The sequence below is a fragment of the Protomyctophum bolini genome (genome assembly GCF_963924005.1).
Source record: "Protomyctophum bolini genome assembly, chromosome: 11".
Classification (NCBI taxonomy): Eukaryota; Metazoa; Chordata; class Actinopteri; order Myctophiformes; family Myctophidae; genus Protomyctophum; species Protomyctophum bolini.
Genome location: NC_137872.1, coordinates 30,681,327 through 30,689,231, shown reverse-complemented (window position 1 = coordinate 30,689,231; position 7,905 = coordinate 30,681,327).

Here is a 7,905-nt window from a genome sequence, read left to right as displayed (position 1 = left end):
CACACACACGCACACACACATACAAACGCACACACACAGAGAGAGAGAGAGACCCAGTCAGGCTTCATCCACTATCTAGTTCTCTCGCACGACGCTTGTTCTGGAAAGGGGGACGGCTTTGACGACTTACTACAACCCTACAGTGTGTGTGTGTGTGTGTGTGTGTGTGTGTCTGCGCGCGCGTGCGTGCGTGTGTGTGTACACACGTGACCCTCCCCCACTGTTGTGCAGAGAGCGAGAGAGAGAGAGAAAGAGAGAGAGAGAGAGAGAGAGAGGGGCCGCTGCAGCCCCAGGGCTGTTAGTTGGTAAAGTCTCTCAATCTATGTATCCCATGGTCCGTGGGGGCAGACGCGCTGTAATTGGATGGTATAGGTTGGATGGTTGTCAGGCAACCCCACAACTTGTGGCTTTTCTTCAATTTTCAACACATGATTTCTCTGTGTGTGTGTGTGTGTGTGTGACTGACAAGTGTGTGACGTGTGTGTGTGTGTGTGTGTGTGTGTGTGTGTGCGCGTGTGCGCGCGTGCATGCGTGCGTTCGTGCATGTAAAGTAAACCAATGAATCAATTGACAGATCCGCAAAGATAGTTGACAATTACCATACATTTGGGGAGGTCGTGCAGAGAGAAGACTATCCCTGAAGGGGCCTGCAGGGCCTATGGGGGCCCAAAGGTCAGGGGGACCTCTATAGAAACTTTGGCCAACTGTTTCAAAGCCTGCACGAGTGCACGATGAACTTGAATTTCAGAATGAACCAAAAAGAAAGACCCCACATAATTACAGTACATTTTAACTACCTGGGGCAACCAGAGCAAATAAGGTTCATTTAAGATTGGGCCCTCTTAAGATTATTTTCCGAGCAGGGTCCCAAACAGTCTCAAGAATCGTCACTGCTCACGAGAAAAGCTAAATATTTAGTGTTGCAGTCCTTGGCTGTCCGACTCCTTTCTGGTTGCCACGGCCCCTGGATCTTCTGTTCTGGAGTGTGCAACCTTTTAGGAATGAGATCTACTTAGCCGTTTTCTTTTTTCAAGGCTGGTGATTTATACATTCTTCAGACAGTGAAAATCACCTCACCTTTTACATTTAATAGGTTGGCTCTTATATAATGCAAACACAGATTAAAGGGCCATTCATTCACACTGAGCACTAATGATAAACTATAAATTGTTCACCATTGTATTTTTGCCAGGTGCTTGAACTGCCCTTAAGTCAATACTTTATTCTGAATAATAAAGTCACGGTATAAATTATGTAATGAAAAACAATAATCCAAGAAACTGATGATGGTTACAAGAGGACGACACACTACTCGTATTGTGTGTCAAAATCTCTCTACGTCGTCCTCAGACAAGCCCTCCATCGGTGACTCCAGTCATCTCGGTTCTCCATACATCTGGCCAGCTCCTTTGTGCTTTCTGCACCAGCATCTTTCTCTCTCGATCGATGCCCGTGTTGGCTTCCACAGTAGCCTACAAGCCTTTTGGCCGGGAGTTCTTGGTGTTGGTGGCAGCTAGTGGCCAGCTAGTCTCATCATCCTTACTGCTATCTTCTCTGATACACTTGGTAATGCCCCGTACAGACGCTTGTTGGTGAGGTGCTCGTCCTGGTTCAGTACTGAAGTATCTGAAGAACTAACGTAACATTCTGGTGTAACACCCGTCCAGGGATGTCTTTACTCTGTAGGGTTTGTGTTAGTGTCCAGCATTCACAGCCATAGAGGAGAACGGACCCCACGGTCGGTCACAGAGAAGAAACTGATCTTGATGTGTCGGGGAGGTCAAAATAATTTGATTGAAACCAACGTTTCGACAGTATCGTCTTCTTCAGCGTTTTTTTTTCTTCCCTCCTGTGTTTTCAGTTCCTTGTTTATTTTAGTCTTGTCATTGAATGATTTCAGGTTTGTTTGAAGTTCCCTTGCGGACAATGAGACAAATACATCATACAGAATAGGATCTTTATTGTCCTACCACATACCACAACAGGTGTAAATCAGCGGGTGGAATTAATTTCCATGAAAGCTAGACCATTTCCTTGTTTTCCAGGAAAGAAAGAAAAGAAAAGGGGGGCAGAGAGTGGGAGAGCAAGAAGAAAGATCAAAATCAATGATACACACAAAGCATAATATGCAGCAGGTACAGTATGTACAGTACAGTAAGGTTATGAAAGGGTAGCGCACGCATATCCAACTATCCAAAAATAAGCTCCAGCACTGTTTTAATGTGTCAACAACATTTTGATTTCCTTTTATGTACATGAGGTTTGACACAAGGTGCAAAAGAGTGACAACGCATTGGTAGTCCGCGACATTAGGTGCAAAAGAGAGACAACTAGGGGTGTAACGATATACTGTATATACGATATACTGTATAAATGTATTTTACGTTGGTTAGACGTACTAACAGTCCGACAGGCATTAGTCCGACAATACGTTGCTCCCGACATGTGCGGCCGGTTACAACTAACTCGTGGCCGGGTTAAAACTCACCCGTGGCTCCCGACATGCGTGGCAGTTTATAACTAACCCGTGGAAGGTTAAAACTAACCCGTGGCTTCCTGTGAGGTGAGGTTTAGCGTGTCGGAATCATGTCATGACTGTAGGACTGTAGGACCAAACACATGCACCCCCACGCACGACTCTGTGAAAGTGAGTGCGTGGAGTGGACAGGGTTAACCTGTTTACCTTGTTCCTTCCGTTTTCCCAGAAGGTTTTAATCTCAAACTCACAGAGTAAATCCCTGAAGCAGGACATTCTGCCCCATTGTTCCAAAAGTTGTGCACTGACCTAGCATTCTTCTGGCCAGCCAGGAAACAAAGAACAGCCTTGACCCGTCCGTCCATCACACAACGCGCCAAATCATATCTGAATATCTGAAAATGTGCACTCCCATATTAATGAGGAACTTGTACAAAACGTGTCTGGTAAGTGGTAAGACATTCGATAATATACGGGTATTATAACAATTATTAGTTTTCTAATGTCAGATCAAATGTTTTTATTCCGATAAATACTGGAGTTTACTAAGAAGATTAAGGATTATAGAAGTAGGCCTAACTGTAAATACATTAGTTTTTAGCTCTCTCAACAGAAACCTTGTGTGGTTGAGTAGCTTGATAGAGTATAGTGAGCCATTCACACAATAAATAAATATATATATATATATATATATATATATTTGGCATTTTTATAATTTTGTCTTATATGTATAATATTGGAATGAGAATACTACAGTACTGCTAATTTGCTTAGCTGTTTTGCTTAGCAGTTAGTATTATGGCCATCTTTGGCCATAATACAATGTTAATATTTGAAGTTTATAAATCACTTTAAATAATACAGTCCAAGCAGAACATACTGTACCAATGTAGAATGACTAAATGTCATGCTAGTTTATTTCTTTATTTTGTGCTAATATTAAAGACAGACAAATGGAATGAAATGGAATATGATCCTATGCCTAACAGTATCTTAGTTGGAACACTGCCTATCCGTATCTATGGGCAACAGATTAGCCACAGTGTGCGTAACCAGGGTGACATGAGGTTTGCATTAGTGCTCCTATGTGTACAGATCCATCCCTTCATTTCCTGCTCAGCACCTGAGCCAAAGGAGACACACAGCAATAAACCCAGAGAGTCTACAACGGTATACAGTATGAGGACCACAGATCATAGATATAGAAAAGATACATAAACAAAATAACCGAATAACCGAGGAGCGCATTTAAAAAAAGATATAATTTTTGGGGCGCCTGCTGGCCTAGCAGTCCAGGCGCATCAAAAAAGAGAAAATCCTTCCAAGGAAGGGACTGCACACTCCAGGGAATTGTGTATCGGCACTGTTGTGGTGGGTCTTTTTGGATGAGCAGGAGTTCCTTTTTTGTCTCATATATATATATATATATATATATATATATATATATATATAGGCTATATAATTTTGTTATTAATGTTTACGTCAACAAATAAATGAACCTACAGTTTCTATCTGTTATATTGTCACACAACTAGCCGATCCACAACTCACAGTGCATCGCATCATGACACGTGAGCTTGTAGATCGGCTTCTTTCACTAGCTTTTAACGTTTATAATGACAGGATAAGGATAACGATTGTTTATTCATGGATTACGTTATTACATGATCATCGCTTTATAATCGATTAAATTAATTATAATTCGATGGAGTGTTGCGCCCCTAAAACGAACGTACTGTATGCTCTGTGTCTCTCTTGCTGTGTTTGTTACAGCTGCCATTCATGTCAGCAAAAAAGTCAAACTAGAAACAGACTCTCTCCAGTCTCTACCCTGAAGTCCTGTCCTTGCCTGCATCATGATCAAGCATGCATCATTGCATGCACTGATCAAACCCAAATCAGATGTCTTGTCTGCACTCTGTACTTCCTCCGGGACAAAGTATATAGTATACAAAAGAGGCGATCGAGTTTAAACCGACTTCTCTACTTTGTTACATGGGGAAATAAAGAGGTGATCTCTAGGGTACTGAAATGGGTTACTAGTGGTGAGAGGCTGCAAGACGAGCTGCAACTAAAACGCCCATTGAGGCGTACACGGATGACACAGAAACAAGGACTACAACAGTAGCTTTCAACAAATGCTTGTGTGATGATAAGCGGAATAACAGCCTAAAAATGGGTCAGGATGAGAGATTTGGGAGGATCAGATTAAGGAGTCAAGGGAAACATTAACATTCACAGGTATGAAGAGAATCCTCATGGCAGTGCACTGCAGTGTTGATTCCCTAGACTAAAACTATGTTGACTACTTTCTTTCACTGACAAAAACTAGATAAAAACGAAATAGAAACTAAGGTATGATGGCTAAAACTATGACTATATATACAGTATATACTGACAATTTCCTCAACAAATAAACTAGACTAAAATGTTATGGAGGGATAGTGGAGAAGAGATCCAGTAGAACCAAGACAAGTACATTTTATGCATGGTTGGTTGCATGCTGGTGTCACTCTCCGAAAATGGCCGATCGGCATTTCAACTACATCAAGGCCCACCCAAATGAATCGACAAAATCAACTGTAGATTTAGTTGAATAAAAACATATGCTATTTAGTCAAATGAAACTATAGACTAAAACTAAAACATTTTCAGTTGACTAAAATATACAGTAGCGTGGCCCAGCCCATGTGTTATTTCTGGTCTAGAGGGGCGGGTGCTGGCGAAAACAACAGTGGTGGACCCTATTGGTTCACTGACCTGAGTCCCCGCCCCCTCCTCCCCTCCCCGGTAGAAAACAGCGGAGAACACTGACGTCACCACATTTGGGGCGACGCCCCTCTGCACTGTTATTGGTTAGAGAAATATACAAGTTGGCTCCCACTTCCTATGCCAGATTTTCCAATGGGTTTCCCCATGAGGCTTTTCTTTTTGAGCCGAACGAAAATTCAGAATTTTATTCCAAAGTCAATCCACAGAGCTCTCCATGCGCCAGATTGCTGATCCTCCCAGTCCCGGTAGAGTAGTTCCGGAGCAACGGATTGTGTGGCACTGCTCTTTCCCTAATGGGACTGATCGAGGGTAGCTACTGGGACGTAAGTCGGGACTTGATCACCCGGCTTGATCAGCCCTGAGTGAGGGCTATGATGTTCGAGAGACCCGAAACCCCGATGACCTTGGGATACGTCACTGAGGATACGTCCCAGGTGCATCCATCCATGCGATGTATTTTTAGTTATGACTCTGTTATGACAGAGTTTGAATTCATGCTCAGGATTATGATGGAAGGTTTTGACAGAGGAAGCAGATGAAGATAGAGCAGATGGGAGATGCCCGCCCACTCACCCCCAACCATCGCAAAGCACACAGTACCATCAACACAGCACTATCACATAGACACAATTTATCATTTATTAGCGGTGTGCCAATATATCGATATCGCGATACTTCCTCCTGCGATATATTGCAATAGATTTTGATATCGAGAGGTTGCAAAGTTGCAGTCAGTCTTTTACTGTTTGGAGGAGGCAAGATTCATGTACTTTATTGGCCAATTTCTGACACAAAATACAGAATACAGAATTCCAGATTTTGCCCAGAAGAGATGATTAACCCTTGGGGTCACGGTCATGGTCATAATCAGGGTGAAGATCAGTTTCTTAAATGGATGATTCATTTTTAAAGATGATTCATTTTTGGATCCCAAAAGGTCAAAGGTGAATGTCACACAATAAACAAGGTTGCGTACCACTGCATGGCGGAGGCATTTCAACGGAATGAGGGCAGAAAGCATGCAAAGCCGTCTCATTTCAGGGAACTTATTTGATTTGATGTGAGCCATTGTCCCATGAATGTGACATAGTCGTCCACAGGTCTGAGGAGTAAATCACAGTTTAAATCCCTAATCAGGCTCAGAAATCTGTTCCTATTCCTGGAAGCCTGGTGGACACACCACCACCCAACAACCGTAAGGCTCTGGTCTGCATTCACTTTCCCCTAAAGACATTAGGCTGCACTGTGACATATGGCTCGTTTACAAATGAAAGTCCACATGCTCTGCTCTGCCTCAGTCGGTCCTGGATACATTTCAGCTGTTTGCACAGTCACTTTCACTCCAGATGGCCGCGGACACGTAATGCGAGCGCCCACAACGATAATGATTAAACCTAGTAAGGTATTTGAAATCCTGTAAAAAAAACCCCACTGAAATATTTCATCCGATTATACGAACACTTCGGGTGTATATATTATTTATTTTGCTTCCTTTTGTGACTCAGAAACAGAAAAGAAATGAGTGAAAGATGAGCCCGTAACCTTTCTGAGGCTCTCTCAGTGGGGCTTCATGTTGTTCAAAGACCAGCTAATTACACTGACAGACACATGTTTATGCTTGCGGACGGACGTGACATTCACTTGCTCTGACAGCGAGATAGCACACACACACACACACACACACACACACACACACACACACACACACACACACACACACACACACACACACACACACACACACACACACACACACACACACACACACACACACACACACACACACACACACACACAACACGCACACATGTATTTAAGCTCAGCTGCCTGGTAGTGCACATTAAGCTCATTAGTCTGTGTGCTGTGGCAGAGATTATAGTGTGCTGCAGGGCAGGCCATGCAGGCAGCAGCCATGCCACTGTCTGTGACTTCTCTTCATTTTAAAAACGTCAGAGAGGGAGAGTATCAATTCTACACCATTACTCTGTTCTGTCACAGAGATTCCTCCCTGTAATATTATTAGACTGCACTACTGGGCATTAACATGAAAAGAGTCTTATGATAGCCTAAAATAGAAATATTTCGTTACTGCATAGGACATTATAAATGTTCAGCATAAATGTGTGGTTTAACATGCATTACTTGTGTTACATAATTACTAGAGAGAGTGGCTGTAAAAGAAAATATCCACTGAGCCCTTCTGGATCCCTGGCTAATAAGACAAATATGCCTTAAAACATTATATTATACTTGCCCTAAAATGAAAACAAACACCTTAAATATTTTATTTCTTTCATAAACACATTTCGTAAATATATTGGCCCTCGCCATCGTCAAAGTTGCCCACCCCTGGTCTAGTCCTATGGAATGTATGGAATGCATATGCTAATAAAAAAACAACTTAATACTTCCTAAGGATAATGTGAGCATCAAAGCAATATTTTAAATCTGTTTTATTACCACGTGCATTCCATACATATTCCAAGGGCTGGACCACACATGGACATATGACATCATCAACTTGCGATTGAGTGAAAGATTCTCTGAAAGATTCTCTATTTATGAAAGAAATACAAATATTTAAAGTGTTTTTTATTTTAGTTGTAGAGGGCAGGTATAATGTTTTAAGTCTCAAACATGATTCTTTTTTGGGGGTC